This window comes from Cryptomeria japonica, chromosome 4, assembly GCF_030272615.1.
Source record: "Cryptomeria japonica chromosome 4, Sugi_1.0, whole genome shotgun sequence".
NCBI lineage: Eukaryota > Viridiplantae > Streptophyta > Pinopsida > Cupressales > Cupressaceae > Cryptomeria > Cryptomeria japonica.
This window is the reverse complement of record NC_081408.1, coordinates 577,672,171-577,690,100: the sequence shown is the minus strand read 5'-3', so window position 1 is coordinate 577,690,100 and position 17,930 is coordinate 577,672,171.

The window sequence follows — 17,930 nt, the reverse complement described above, 5'->3', positions numbered from 1 at the left end:
ACACATCTCCATAAAGAACCCTTCCATATAGTCTCTGGTTATGATCCAAAACCAAGGATTTTATAGGTTATATGGTCAGTTTATGTTTCTATATACCCTAACTCCAAAACCCTCTCTATTTCACCCTTAAACCTAGGTCTTGCTCAAAAACCCATCAAACATCACTTCCAGAATCAAATGAAGGATGATTCACCATGTCCTCAACATAATCTTACTATTTCAAACATAAAAATAGCCCCTCCTTAAGTTTGATCTGTTACTACTATAACTATGGCACAAAAACCATGCATTTTTCAGTTAATCTTTCCCAGTGTACACCAAACTTTCACTCCTTCCTATCATTAAAGGGTCAAGAATGTATGATACAAGTTAGGGATGATCCAATCCATAGGAAACAAAGTCTTAAATCTATGGTTGGATCATTATTTTAGAAATTGTTAAATTAGAAACCGGTAAAGCAAATTCTGAGTTACTTGTTTGACCGGAACAAATAAATTTAGAAGAAGATGATAATGAAGAAGTTGAACCTGAAGAGAATGATCATGTTATTCCTAGGTATGTGAGACTGAACCATAGTCCTAATCAGATTATTGGGGATAAGGATGTTAGAGTACTAACTAGAAGGAGAATAAGAGAGAATTCTTGCATGATCTCCACCATTGAACCTAGAAGTGCTAAGGAGGCATTTGGTGATGATTATTGGGTTAAAGCTGTGGAGGAGGAATTGGATCAAATTGAGAGGAACAACACTTGGACCCTGGTACCCCAACCAGTAAACAAGAATGTTATAGGTACCAAATGGTTATTCAGAAACAAGTTAAATGAAGATGGTGTTTTACTTTGTAACAAGGCAAGATTAGTCTGCAAGGGTTATGCTCAAGAAGAAGGAGAAGATCATGGCAAAAATTTTGCACCAGTAGCAAGATTGGAAGGTGTCAGAAATTTACTTGCATTTGCAGCCCATAAGAAGTTCAAGGTATACTAGATGGATGTTAAGTCTGCATTTTTGAATGGTATATTGGAAGAAGAGGTATACATAGAGAATTCAGATGGTTATGCTTTGACAAATGAGAAAGACATGGTATGCAGATTGCATAAAGCTTTGTATGGATTAAAGCAGGCACCTAGAGCATGGCATGAATGGCTTCATACACATCTGATGAAGATAGGCTTTGCTAGAACCAATGATGATAGTAATATTTATCTCAAGTCTAAAGGAGATGAAATAGTGGTCAGTGAAGTATTTATTCATGATATTATTTTTGGAGGTAATGATGTCATGAGCAACAGTTTTGCAAATGAAATGAAAAGTGAGTTCGAAATGTCTTTAGTAGGGGAAATAAAAAAATCCATAGGCTTGCAGATACAACAAATGAAGAATGGTATTTTCATTACTCAATCTAAGTATGTGAAAGAGGTTTTAAAGAATTTTGGCATGAGTGACTATAAACTAGTTAGAACACCAATGGTTACAAGTTGTAAGATATCCAAGGAAGATGAATCTAAGTCTGTTGATCAAAAGGAATACAGGTCAATGATTGGCAAATTACACTATGTTGTTCACAGCAGACCGGATATTGCCCATGCGGTTGTTATAGTTGCAACATTTCAGAAGAATCCAAAGGAGACACACTTGATTACAACCAAGAGAATTTTTATATATCTGAAAGGTACATTTGACTATGGATTATGGTATCCATATGGAGGAAACTTTGATTTGAAGGCATACATAGATGTTGATTAGGGAAGAAATGTTGATGACTAGAAAAGTACTACTGATGGAGCATTCTTTCTAGGAGGAAGGCTAGTTTCATGGAGTAGTAAGATGCAGAGTTGTACTTCACAATCTATTGTTGAAGCTAAGTATGTTGCAGCTTATATAAATTGCACACAAGTTATTTGGATAAGGCACATTTTGGAAGGTTTTAAGATGAAGATCTTAGAACCTATAAAGATTTTATGTGATAATACAAGTGCATTAAATATTTCTAAGAATCTTTTTTTCTACGCTCGCACCAAGCACATTGAAATTGAAGTATCACTTTTTGAGGGAAAAAGTTCAAAGTAAAGATGTTATCTTAGAGAATGTTTCTACCAAGGAGAAGCTTGTAGATATCTTTACCAAACCTCTACCTAAGATGAATTTTGAGTATCTTAGAATTCAGTTGGGGGTTTTCCATCTTCATGAAGTTAGTTGAGCATGATGTTGATTGCATCAGTCCCTGAATCACTTGCAAAATTTTACATGGATTGATGAAGACGTTGATGTATTCCACAGGGGGAGCATCAAGTTGCAGTATGTTATTGATGCACAGTGAAATTTTGATTTTACATGTTTTACTTTCAATTTGGCTTTATTGTCAATGGTGGAGAAGAATTATGTGATTAGGCGAAGAATTATGTGATTGGCAAAGGGAAACCAATGACAGGCTGAAGACAGACAGAACATGGTGAATACTTGGTAATGTAAACTAGGATTCTTATTCACTAATCATAGTAGCAATCAAAGGCATTGATATTTATATTGTCATCAATGCCAAAGGGGGAGATTGTTGGCATTTGCATGAAGATTTCATGATTACATTAATGATATGTTATGTTGTCATTGATTTTAATTGAACCGGTAATGGTATTTATGATATTGCTAATATGATTGTTGTTATTGATATTGTGTTGTAACCAGTAGGAAGAGCTTTTGAGGAAGATGTTGTAAACCAGTATGTTAGTTTGTGAGTTGAACTGGTAAACCAGTGTATAAGGTTAAACCCTTTTCTATGCAATGTAACTGGTAAACCCTGCCAGTTGTTTTTGTTAAACCCTAACCGATTAAGTTTGTTGGTTTAAGATTTAATGATGAGTGGTAATGATAGTGACACATGTGATCATTGCATGAGGATAAGTTCAAATTGTTTTGGCATGTTTGTTTGTTTGTTTGTTTGATTGTCTAGGGAATGAGAAAAGTGGATTGCATCTAATGCATAACGTGTAATGAGTTACAAGTCCGATGAAGCTGTAATCATAGAGCAGCTAGAATTTTCTTGAAGAATGTGTATAGATTGCTATGTAAATCCAACAGTCATACTTGAACCGATTTGTTTGTAATCTCTATGAGAGAATTGGGTTTTTGTTGTGTTACCGACCCAATTGATTTGTATTTAAGGTTGATGAAGTTGTTTGTAAAGTTGTTGGCAAAGTGTTGGCTTAAATCAGTTGAGTGTGTGGTTGCCTAACCGGAGAATGGATTTGCAGTTTGACTAAAGGTAGATTGAAGCTTAAAAGGATCTGATCAAGAAAATGTAGTGCTATTCAGACAGATCAAGAAAACCTGTTGTTTTCTAACAATTACAGCAGAACTAAAATCCCCTAACTAGGTAAGCTCTAACAAGATTGGTTACTTCTTAAATCTTCTAACAAAGTGGTCCATTATCTTGGATTCTCAAATCCTCTACCAGGGTTACTCCTAACAGGTTATTTTCTTTTCATCAAGGTATTTTGTAAATCCCTTAACCGGGTGATTCCTAACAGGATCAGTTCTTAACAAGACTTATTGTAAAAGCTTTAATAGGCTTGGCTCCTAATAGGGCGAACTTCAAAAGAGTTCAGATAGCTATCTTGTGAGTCTCATCTCACTGTGGTTTTTTACCTATTTGGGTTTTCCACATATAAATATTTGTGTCAAGTGGTGAATGTTTTTGTGGTTATGATCTCACTTGTTGATTTGATTAACTTCTGATAAGGCATGATAACTAGAAGCATTGAGAGATGAAATATGTTGATATATGATTAAGCATTTTGATGTTTACAAGATTGAAGTTGTTTACTATTAAGTTGTTATAACAGTTAACTGGTTGGTGTTGAGTATTCTTATGAGTATTGATCTTGATAGTAAAAGTTTACTTTGTGAGTTTGAGTTTGAGATTGGGAAGTTTGTATCAATTTCTCAATTTACTGATTCACACCCCCCTCTTAGTAATCTACCAGATACTTATTCTTTCATCATACCATCATACCAATTTGCATTTCTGCACTTGTTGCTACAAACATATCTTCCTCCATTTGTTTTTCATCTTGCCTTATGAGTGAAAAGGGAATGGGTGATGATGAAGGACTTCTATCAGAGTCTTCAATATTAATGATCTTGACTCCTTTAAAAGGCTTGATTTGCATCTTTGGGGAAGGCTTTGTCTTCATTATCTTCTTACCTTTTCTCCTTACTACTCTTCCATTGTCGTTGTTGTTCTCCTCTTCATCACTTGTTTCTTCTTTTGCTCTCTTTTGAGAAGATTCATGAATAGATCTCTTTTCTACCATGCCATATTCTCTTTGACATAAAGGAGGTCGTGACCTTGACTATTGCATCCCCTTTTGATGAATCAAAACTGATCCCTCTACTTCTTCAAGTTTGGACATCTTCTCCTTCAATAACAACTTCAATTCATCAAAATTGTTCATAACAAAATTGACTTTAGCAATCCTTTGTTGGATCATAGCATGGATCCATTTTCTGAATTTCAACCCATAACTTCCTAAAAATTATCCATTTCTCTTTCCTCAACTCCTGAGTCATGGAATCAAATTCATTTCTAATTTTATCCTCAGGAAAGTTATGCTCATGAGGCAATAGACATCCTTTTATTCTTGTCTTGTTATTGTAAAACCCCTCCAGGTCACCATGTCTAGCTATGCTCACCCCTAAATGATATGGTGCAAATAATTTGTCAAAATACTCATATCCTCCTTTCAGAATCACAAAATGTGGGATGATAGTATAATCAGGGAAAATTATTCCTTTACCTTTTCCCTTTAATTCCTTATCATGAATGCACCCTATCTGCCACATTACCTCAGCAAAACCCATTCTCAAAGGAACATTAAAAGGAAATACATGTGGCTTACCAGAGAAACCATACATTCTAACAATAGTGCTTATAGGATAAGGGATGAAATCCCCCCAATTATGCTCAATCCTCACAAGTGGCAATCTCTCTTTAGGCCGTACAAAATCATGCAGCTCCTTGGGGATCCTTGGTGGGTTTATTGTCAACCTTTTCCTCAACTTAGAAGCAAATTTGTTGTCAAATCTTACAAAAATAGCCTCCTGTTTGTCCCAAGACATATCTGTGCTCCAAAGTTGCACTAGAATCTCCTTATTGTCAATTGTCCTTTTGAGGTTCAAGGTACCTTCAAAGTAATCTGCATTCCTATACAGGAACATGTGCATGAGCAAAGAATACCAGTAGAGTTTAGCACTAGCCACTTCATTTTTAATATCTTGTAACCCCTCATGAATCTTACTTTCAAGTTATAAGGCGAAGTCAAAAACCACTATATAATCCAGATGTTGAATTTGCATGGCCATATACATGAAATCGGGTGGCATAACTATAATTGGATTGAAACCCAATATCTGACATAGAGAGAAAAAGGTAGCCTAAAAATAGGGAGAAAAAGCACCAATAGGGAATGGCTCCTCTGAACTAGGGCCAATGTAATATGTTGTATTTCCTGCCTTAGCCAAATGCATTGTTCTAATGAAATCCTTCATTTTATAATACTCTGCTTTTAACTCATTCAGGTCTCCTTACACCAAGTTAGGAGATGGTTCATATAGGTCAAAAATCTCCTGGAATTCTTCTCTTCTGATCGTCAGTAAATTTTCTCCTTCATTTCCCCTTATAACCCTCGAGATAAGGTCATATCTATTTGCAACAACCTTGAGAAGGTCGGCATCCATGAACACACCTGACACCACTAATTTACTCGAATCATATTGCCATGGACTTGAGAGTGGGGAATGTAAGTTTCTCTGCCCATACCATAATTTGAACACCTCTAACCCGGTCATTGGTATCCTAGCAGCCGCCAAGCGGTATGCTTTATCAATTAACCCTTCTCCTAGGGTTTTTCTGCTAACAAATTTCTGCCCTTGGTATCTATCATTTGTCGAGGGCTTCAATTGGTCCAAGAAATCATCATAAAGATTCCTTTTCAGGTATTCAGTTTGCCTTGAATGATTTTGTGAGGGAGCCATCATTTGAACTAGGGTTTTCTACTACAACCTCAAATTGGGAAGGAAAATACTAGGGCTAACACAAGATTTAAATTGCAATAGTAATTCAAGCAAATTTCACCTTTCTTTGTTTAGCTTCTAACCCTAGAACAATTGAAACTCTTTTCCTACAATTTTGTGCATAATTTATAACCTTAATTGCTTCAAAAATAGATGAAAAATCTCTAATGAACTTACTACTTTGATTACACCAGAGGGATAGAAATTATGTACTGCAAGAAATTGTCTCAATCTTCTTCAGCTATGGGGAATGTCTTCTGAATCGCTATGAATTTCTTTATGAATCAAGAATAGCTTTAAGAGTGCTTTTATAACTCCTTGGAATGAAACACCATTGTCTCATCCATCATTATTACTCGCATGAGCGAAATAACAGCTCTAACTTGCATTTGAAAAGTTTAAAACCCGATCATCGATCATCTTTCATGCTAGCAAATCTCACGGACCAAACTAGTCAATCTAAATTTGACCCTCCAATGTGACAAGCGGGTCCACCCTTAGCATGATGTGGCATATCTAACTCATCACCTATTTCACTACTTTCGGTGACCCTACCATCAGCTTTCCTTGGCCCATCTTGGACATGTTGTATTATCTCGTGATGTCATAGTCCATAATCTCCTCGCATCTCTCGATTGTGGGGTTACGAAAATTGTTGTATCTGCTCTTTGTTTACTTTCCAACCACGTTGGTCACTTTATAATGGCAGCTAACTCCTGAGCACTTCTTGGACCAGAATTAAAACATCATCATTCAATATGAGCACGTCCAAAAACATACATCCTTAGTAATTTGGGTTTTATTCGCTGGGAACTGGTAATATGAAAAGTTTGAAAAGTCAAACTACTGGCTCGCTCTTCTCCATCAAGGACACATGGCATCATCGTGTGATGTCGTGGTCTTTATCTTCCTTGCACCTTCAACCACGGTGAAGTGCGGACCATCAGATCTATCTTGCCTTTATCAACTGGCTGAAGAATTAAAAATATTAGACAGGAAAATTTAATGGGCGCGGGCACAAATATTAAAATGGGACCGACCATAGGGAAAAATTTCATGCGACTTAGGAAAAATCATTAGATGGACTTGTTGAACACAACTTAACGCTTAGGAAATAAAATGGTCCCACCAACATTAATTGACCCTTGGATTAAGTGGAAAAGGTAACTACAGAATATAACATGCTCAAGGTTTTTCTTTAACAAGACTTAATCAGAAGACACAACCCCTAAAACCCTAAACCTTGAAACTTCAACAAAGGGCAAGATAAATCCAGAAAACCCAAAATTTACCTAGTGACCAAAATTTTGCAAAACATAATTTTAGGTCCTATCACCAGTGAAAACTGATACACCACCCCCCCTCTTAGTTTTCCTCCATTGTTGCTGCTAACATCACTATTTTAACTCAAAAAGTCAATAGAATGGATGAGGTGTTACATTTGAAAGGCTATCATTAAGATAATGCAAGATGACTCCCCTTAAAAATGAGATGACTTGGAAACCTAATTCATTTATGTGTGATTGTTATGTGTATGATTTTCAAGGGTAACCCTTGCTTCTAGGGAATGTCTTCTATTCAAAGGTCTACCATCCTCTATCAATCTATCAAAAGGATTGAAGGACTATCATGACCACAAGATCTACTTAGTGTATTGTTCCCCCTTGGTGCTAGATTTTTATGAATGCCTTTGATGTTGTTACTTATTTTTCTAGCTTCCCTGGTAGCTATGTGTGCCATTCATTCATCTTGAACTTGATCTTTCTATTGGTTTGATGAGCACTCTCAAATATGTCAGACCATTCAATGTAACTATGACATTTTAGGTTTGTTTTTTATGCTTTTGGACATTTTGACAGTGATCAAATTGTATCCATATGGATTTTCTTTGCATGGATGATCACTATTGTAATTTCCTTAGTACTGTCTTTGTAGCTTATGGTTTCATTTCTTATGAGGCTTCTCCTAAAGGTATGATGTTGCTACAAGGATTGTCTTGGGACTTCATTTGTCATTTTTGGGTAAAAAGTTTTTTGAATGGCATCTATTGTGACTGCCTTTAGGGTCTTCTCATGACTTTAATCTATGTTTGAAGATAGTGATTGTGTCTTTATTCTTAGACTTGCTACAACTTTGTACCATGCACATAGTTGTCCCTAGTTTCATGATCTAGAGCTCACAATTCCTAGCAACCATTACCACTGGTGAAACTCTTTAAATCAATTAGCATTTGATAGTCTAGCGCTATCACTCTAAGATTATATTTGTCTCATGGCATTTCTTTGTTTGAATCTTGGACTTGTTTTTTAATGGCTCTGGAATCCTTTGTTCTAATTATCATGTAACCTTGTTCTAAGGCTGAATAATGAGCCCTTGAGAAAGAAATCCTCAAGTTTTTGTATCCTCAACTATTTTTAACTATGCATTTATTGTATGCTTGTGTGGAATCGTGTGAACTAATCATTGTCTCTTCTCTTTGTATACTCATGACTGTGGCTTCTTTTGTCTATCACCATTGTGTTGTAACCTCCCATAGGCTATGCTATGAATGCAGATTTCTTGAGGTCCTAATACTGCATCTGACCATTATCCTTTCACTATGCCTTCCTTATGTTGCTAAATTCTTTCCTTTTGATTGCAACTTTATGATTGTTGTTATAAGATTTCTTGAAGATGGTTGTCTTGACTGTGTCTGAGACTTTGTTCATTACTTTAAGACTTTGATAGTCCTTACAAGTTCCCTATACAATGTCCTTGATATGCCTATGAAATCGTTAATCTATGTGAGGACTGATATGTCTTGATTCTTGAACATAATGCTTCATGTTGGCTATTGAAACAAGACCCTTAACATCTTGTGACTACTCTAATTTGGCTAAACTAGTCACTGTCTTCGATAGATTTGGAGCCCTTGACTTTGGCTAGCTTTGACTGTGAATATGCACTTTGTCAAAACCTTGTCATTGATCTTTTTTTAACTGTGAATTAGCTGCTACATCTTTGATCTTGAGTAGTGATCAAGACTTTATGAAAACAACGGTTGTGTTTTGGCTCTTTAATGAGATTTGACAGCCATTATACTAATGAATCTGCATTTAATAACTATCTATTACTTCTCTTTGATATCATGATCAATGCATTCCTCTTTATCTATGATTGCATATAGACTGTAATATGAGTCTTTCATCTAATCTTAAATGTAATCACTATGACTGATATGACTGCATTTGTGTTATTTGTGTCTGACTTAGGCATGATATTTCTTCAAGCACTATGCCCTAAATACACTTTGATTTCTTTCACCAAGGATAGTTTGATAGTGACTATGTCTTTTCAATGTCTTTTTTGTGTATTGGTGTGAACATCACTGTTATACTTGTCAACCTTTCTAAGTGTGACAGTTAATAGTCATCCTAATGGTTTTGACAGTGATGCTATTGTCTTAGGGTTCCTTTAATGTGATCCTAATTTTGAGACTCTTAAATGTCTTTGAGATATCTCTGCTCACTGCTCTATAGATTGATATTCCTTGATCTTTGTGCTCAAGTCACTGTCTACACAATAATGGCTCCTTTGAACCTTCTTTGTAACTTAATGACTGGTTATTTCCTTCAAGTTTGCATTTTTTGTGGGTGTTCCCTGACTTTCACTATCATCTATTAATAAGGCTCCATCACACTTTAGTTGGGTTTCCCATTCACTTCTTTTCCACTGTATTTACCTTTCTTTAGATTTAGAAGTTTTTGAAGTTATTGCTCAAGAAGCTTGAAACCCTCTTCCTTTGTTTTACCTTATTCAATGACTCTAAGGACTGATTCTATTTATGGTATCCTTCACTATGAATCTTGAGATTATGGCAAAACTACTTTATTAATAAATGTGATTTTGATCATGCATCTATTCTTATTCACATCTCTCAGAAAATGAAAGATTATCAATGTTGCTATTACTATAAATTAATGGAGAAAAGGCTTTCCATTTTTTAAACATAGACATACATCACACTTTTGGTAAAGATCAAAACTACTTTTCTCTAAGAATGACTGTACAAGGAACTTGGAAGATAGAGAAGAAACTTAATTTATGTGCAAAATAGGGCATTGATCTACAAACTCTACCTCATTCCCGGAGAAAACTCATGTTTGAGAGATATCTCATGTTGAGTCTATTGAACTTGTCTTCTTACTCCTTTCTCACCTGAACTCATGCTTCCTCCTAATTGACATGCTCCATTACTTATTACACACTTTGAAACCTGCTCCCTTCTTTCAGATCTGTGTCATTATTGATGAAAATTGATGCTCCTATGCGTGGAAAGTATACATGCTCTTTATGCAACAATACTTTAATGCCCATAGCTAATATCAAATTCTTCTTTGGCCACCTTTTTTGCTAGAATATTGCAGTTCCTCTCTCTTATGGGAATTCTAGGACTCTATGAGTTAAACTCAAGTTCAAACCTAAGTTATCTCATTTGGAAACTTGAGTTAACAATTCCCTCCAAAGACATCAAAAAGAACTCAACCTTGACTCTGTGCATTAAAGAAACTCTTTGTTGGTTTTTTAGAGCTTATTTCCTCCTCCTTGATAAATAAAACATTGTAAATGTTTTATTTCTTTTATCAATATAACTTTAAAGAACCTTTTTATTTTTTATTCGGGGGGGGGGGGGGGGGCGTTGGTTCTTGATTTAAGGGTGCAAACTTTAAATATTTACTCCTCTAAACAAAACTTCTTGCACCTTTGATATAAGAACTATTCTGGCCTTGAGGTAAAATAGTTAATAAATACAATACCTGACTCCCCTCACATACACAAAAATGAGACTCAAAACATACAACAAGCCTCTAATTTTCCATACAACAACAACATACAGAGAGCCAAGCATTCACAGACAAATATAAATGCAGAGTTGGCCATTCATGCCAATCACAATCAAATACACACACACACACACACACACACACACACACACACACACACACACATACATATATATATATATATATATATATATATATTTCAACTATATAACTCTATCTTTTCAATTAAATATTATTCTACCCAAGACACCCCGAATAAAATCTTTCATGGAAAGCTATGTGCAGACAATCTTTTCCTCTTTTCCTGAAAAGAAAAATGCAGAGAGACAAGATCTTCGACCTGGAAAATTTAGGTAATGGAAAAATGAAGTTGTTGAAGAGAAATCAACGAAGCCAATCCAAGCCAAAATCCAGCAACCAATAATCTCCAATCAAGAAATCAATTTGCAAAAGAAATTGCAAAAAAATGGTAACCCGATACAATGCACAAATGGCCAAAATAAATAAAAATTTCATTCAAGCTATTGAAAACCGTCGACCAATCAAAATAATACATAAAACTAGATATTTCTTACCTACTATGCATGATTACAAGGTAAATGTCATTTACCAATATTATTTACCTATTCTTATAAAAACAACCAATAGGGTGAAAGGGTAGGTAGAAAATATAATAAATCAAATTAACCAAAGAGGGGTGGAAAACAATTAATTAAATGATAGTTTATACATCTCATAATAAAATATTTATTTACTCATAACAATGTAATAACTACCACATAAATTAAATAATTATCCACGGATAATAATATTCATCCAGTAATAAAATACCAATGCATGAGTTAAATAGTATTAATTAATTAAACACAACAATTAAATAAATTATCATTATAACAATAGAAAATTAAAAGACATTATTAAAATAAATCAAATAAAATAAATATGAAATACAATAAACAATATTCAATAAAACTTAATAATAAAAGTAATTAAACAATAAATAATAATTAAACTTCAATTAAACAATAAATCCAATGTTAAATAAATTAAATCAACAATTGAACATTAATCAAAATAAAAATAAATATTAAATGATTAGATAATTACACATTTCAAACAAAGGATAAGCATAGACTCAAAACATCTTACGCCAAAGGGGATGAACACAAGACTCTAACCTCAAATTGTGTCATGGCATAGTTGAAAAGGTACACAACTTATACCTAGAGTGTGTGAGGGAATTTATGCCATCTTTGACAACTTGCCATTGGGATAAAGACACGCTCAAACCTATGAAGCCAAGTGGAGTCGTTGTCTAGTACCTGCAAACTTGCATCAACACTAAACACAATACTTCCATTACATGTACATCATAATAAACAGACAAGTGATAGAGAATCATGATGACATATCATACTTGCAATGATTGATATGACATCGTCTCTACACACGAAAATAGTCACACAATATAACATCAAAACATCGCATAGAATCCTAATCATGAAATAGGGTTAGTACCATCATATCATCATAAGTCATATAATCCACATGAGCAATGATCACATATAAATCCATGAATCATATAAATCCATCCATCCATCAAGGTGATTCTATGTACTAACATCCATAAGGACCATCAAATGTCATATATCATATAGTATGTTTATCATCATCAATCAGATGAATCTCCAAACATGATGAGTCCTAACAAATAACATAAATCTACATAAAGTACTAGCTTCAATAATACCATCTAAGATAGCAATAGAGTCATAAATAACTATCTAAGTATCCACCATATATCTATATGTCTATCAAAATACAAGTCTACGAGGGACACTACATCCTCCCCCCCTTTGCCTAGGCTTACTCTTAGAAGCCTAAGAACAAATAGGAGTATAACTCTCTCATCCATGTTGCATCCTTCCAATTCACCAAAGAATCATCATTTGGATCTCATTGGACCCTTACCTACTCTATGTCTAGACCCTTTAGGGTTAGCCCTCGATGTTGAAGAATGCATGCTGACTCTAGAGAAAGCTACCTATGCTCTACCTGTAATGAATGCCAATCCAGAACATGTGTCACATCAGAGAAATATGGCCTCAAAACCAATACATGAAACACATCATGGATGTGGGACAAGATGAGTGGAAAGGCTAGATGATAAGCTACATGACCAATCCTCTCCAAATTCTCAAATGGTCCTACAAAATGAGGTGCCAACTTAGATCCTTTTCCATACTGGATAGGACTCTTTCATACACGAACTCTCAAAAACACCTTGTCACCCACTGAAAACTGATGATCAACTTGATGAGAATTTGCATTTCTTTTGTCCATCATGTGTTGCTGCCAAATGCTCTCTAAAACACCTCACCTATTGTTCCATATCCTGCAACATCTCTAAACCAAAAAGCACCATGTCCTCTAATTTGTCCCAACTCAAGGGTGTACAACACAGATGACCATGTAATGCCTAGAAAGGAGACACGACAATCAAACTATGATAGCCATTATTGTAAGAAAACTCAACCAAATGAATATACTCCTCCCATCCAGACTACTGATCCATGACATACATTCTCAACATATCCTCCAACACCTAGTTAACCCTCTTTGTCTGATCATTTATTTATGGATGATATGTTGAGCTAAAGTTGAATTGTGCTCCTAAATCATGTTGAAGGGCTCTCAAAAATGCTGAAGTGGATAGTGGATCATGATTTGATATGATCCATCGAGGAATACCATGCAACCTCACTATTTGTGCCATGAAAATATGAGCCATTGACTCTGTTGTATAGGAGGATTTGACTGGCAAGAAATAAGCCACCTTGTTCAACATATCAACAATGACCATAATAGCATCATGACAACATGAAGACATAGGCAAACCAACAATGAAATTTATAGATATGATGTCCCATTTCCACTTTAGAACCAAGTTTGACTGCAACAAACCTACTAGATGTTTGTGTTCTACCGTCACCCATTAACACTCCAAACAACATGACACATAATCTTCTATATCTCTCCTCATGCCTACCCAATGATACAACTATCGTATATCCAAATACATCTTCTTGACACCTGGATGTTCCAAGTAAGGTGCACGGTGAGTCTCTGATAGAATCAATGCTCGAAGACCATTTGAAGGTGGGATGTAGATGCATCCCAAATGTTGAAGAATACCATTGGACTCTAATGAATGACCTGTTGGACATTGTTGCTGCTAGGATATGTTGTTGTCATTGATGTCAATATATTCCTGTGATTTATTGCTCTAGTGATTGTAGATTGGTTTATTGGCTTCATGGTTTCATGTATGGAATATTTCTAGTGTCAATACATCTTTATGTATTGGTTTTCGTGATCTAGGAAGCTTAATTGATCATATAATATGATTCAGTTTTCTATCCAATGCTTTGTAGAGTTTAGTATTTCCTCTAGCATATTCTTGTGTGATTAGATCTTGAGCTAAGATTTTGGGAAATTGCTTCGGATGTTCATGTGTATCTTCATTTTAGATGGTTCATGATTTGGTACTCTACAAGTTATATTTCTTTGTATCAGTTGTTGTTGTTTGAATATTCTTCAAGTTTAGATGTTGATCAATAAATATTTGATAGGTAGTGTTGGTACAACTATTATTGATGATTCTAACATGCTTGTTGGTGTTTCCTAATTATGTCCTATTTGTTTTGATTGTTAGATAGTTCAAATAACCGGTAGACAACTGAGACGGGGGTGAATCAATTGTCACAGATTACTGGAACCATTAGCAATTTAAACTTTAATAGCAGAACCAAAAACATTAATACCAGAATAATAGTTAAACCAATTAAGCATAAATAATAATCACAGAATAAAATCCATCCACATAACACCAAGATTTATACGTGGAAAACCTAGTAAAGGGAAAAAACATGGTGGGAAGCCTACCCACAGTCAGATAATACTTCTACAGTAATTATGTGAATTATTATTGAGGGGCTTGCACTTTCAAGAAGGCCAACAGCCTAGAGCGTACTGCTCATCACAAAAGGAACCTCAGTGACTACAATCCGGAGAAGTGTTGAACTACAAAAGATAGCATCTCCTATGCTTGAGTATAGTTTCGGTTAAGCTTAATATCAGAGGACTAAATCCTCTTACATAAACCCAATTTGATCTCAAATGATCGACCAAATCTTTTTCCTAAATGATATTACATTATTCATACATTACATTCCTTGAACATGACCTCTAACCATAACCATGATGATCTACAATGAGATCTTACATCTATATATACAAACCCTCAACCATAAAAAATCAGGTCGGCCACCAAACAATAAACCAATTATATAATTACAAACCATGTCAGCCTTAGACCAATCAAATAATATCCAACACATAAGACATCGTGAAAATGCATCGAGAAGTCCAATCCACACATTACATTAAAGTCAATCCATAACCTAGATCAACTAGGACCTAGTATAGGTCCACACGCTACAACAATGATCTCCATTTGCCAAGTCTCAAACATGATCACCAACACCATCCTGAAACTCCACCAGAAGCTACACAAACACCACTTATGCAATTCATCAAAGATCTCAAAATCTCTACTGGTGAAACCCTCACCGAAACTAGATACTAAGCTTCTAAGAAAATAGGATAGCATTCGATCAGCAGACCAAAACCAACTAACCAAATATGAGCATGAGTATCATGAACAAGCCAATTCCATCACCAAACTATACCAGAGCCTACTGGATCATGTCAGATCCAAATCAACCAGAAACCACTCAACCTACTGGGACCAGAAGGGTGCTAGTAAAGCATCCAAACAGCTAGTGCTAACATCAATGACAAAACATCAATGCAACACATAATCAATTCCACCAAATGGCCAACAATCTCCCCCTTTGGCATTGATGGCAACACTAGATATGAAAACTAAGTATCAAGAAATGTTAAACAAGTCTCCCCCAATGGAAGATAACCAACAATCTCCCATATACAGCTCTGAATGTCAATATCTCTCCCTTTACTTTTCTTATTTATATCTCTCCCCGTGTGACTTTTTCTTTTTATTTCTTTGTCTTTTTGACATCAATATCTTTCCCCCTTTCACATCAATGCCAGAAATTGACAAAAATATCAAAGCAAAAATATAAACCACTAAATCACAAAGCTGACTACTCCCCCTGAGTAGTAGCACCCCACATCAATGCTAGAATGAATAGTATCTCTGATAATGCATGTTGGACTGATGCAAAACCACACCAATCAAGTCTCTACTAGAGGGGCAGAAACTCCCAATCTGTCTCTCAGGTACTCAAATGATTCCTTGGGCAAAGGTTTAGTGAAAATATATGCAATATTCTCTTTAGTGTTCACATAAACCAATTTGACTTCATTTTCTTCCACCTTTTCCTTCAAAAAGTTATACTTGATAGATATGTTCTTTTTTTTAAAATGAAATACCAGATTCTTTGATATATCAATAGCTATAGATTTATCACAATGAATAAATACCGGTGCATCATAATCCACCTTTATATCCTTCAACATTTGCTTCATCCATAAAACTTGTGTATAGTTAGTAGTAGTAGCAACATACTCAGCTTCAACAGTAGATAAAGAAGTACATGATTGTTTCTTGTTGATCCATGAAACCAACTTCTTTCCAAGAAAGAAAGCTCCACCAGAAGTACTTTTCTAGTCATCAACATCTCCAGACCAATTAGCATCTATATATACACATAAAGTAAAGTTATCATCCTTAGGGTACCACAAGCCATATTTTGATGTACCTTGTAAGTATCTAAAAATCCTTTTCACCACCATCTCATGATTTTCTCTAGGATCACTCTAAAATCTTGAAACAATACAAACAACATTCATAATGTTAGGCCTAGTCTAAGTCAAATAAAGCAAACCTCTAATCATAGATTTATATCTTGTAGGATTTACCGGTGCAGAAATGTCTTTTCTTGTTAATTTTTCACTTGTAACCATAGGAGTAATTACCAGTTTAGAATCTCCCATACCAAATTTCTTCAACAATTCTTTAGCATATTTAGTTTGACAGATGAAAATACCTTTGTTAGTCTGAGTAATCTGCAAACCTAAGAAAAATTTCATCTCACCAATCATAGACATCTCAAATTCTTTCTCCATATTCTTAGAAAATTCTATGCATAACTTATCTTCACCTCCAAAAATAAAGTCATCAACAAATACTTCAATAATCAGTATATCATCATCAGTGATTTTATAATATAAATTACTGTCAGTGCTGCCCTTAGTAAAACCAAGCTTCAAAAAATATTTATCCAACCTTGCATACCAAGCTCTAGGTGCTTGTTTCAATCTATATAAATCTTTCCTTAACCTACAAACCATATTTGTATCATCTGATAGTGAAAAACCATCAGGTTGCTCAATATAAACTTCCTCATCAAGATCCCCATTCAAAAATGCACATTTAACATCCATAAGATAAACCTTGTAATTTTTATAAGCAGCATAGGAAAGAAATATTCTTACAACTTCAATCCTAGCTATAGGTGCAAAAGTCTCTCCATAATCAATTCCTTCCTTCTAAGAATATCCTTTACAAACCAATCTAGCCTAATTCCTTATAACTTGACCATCCTCATTCAATTTATTCCCAAAAACCCATGTAGTTCCAATAACATTTTTAATTTTAGGCCGGGTAACCAAGGTCCATGTGTTATTTTTTTCAATCTGATCTAATTCTTCTTCCATAGCTTTCAACCAATATTCATCTTTACATGCTTCAATTGATGATACCGGTTCAACTTGTGAAATTAAACATACCTTATTAGTTGCCAGTCTTCTTCTTGTCATCACTCCATTTCTCTTATCCCCAATGATCTGATCTTCTAAATGATTCAATCTCACATACCTAGGAGTCTTCGGACTTTTTGTTCCTCTTTCCTTTTCTTCAGGTACTATAGATTTTTTTGATATTATTGGAGTAACTGGTTCAACTCTCTATTCTGGTAAAGGTGCTACTG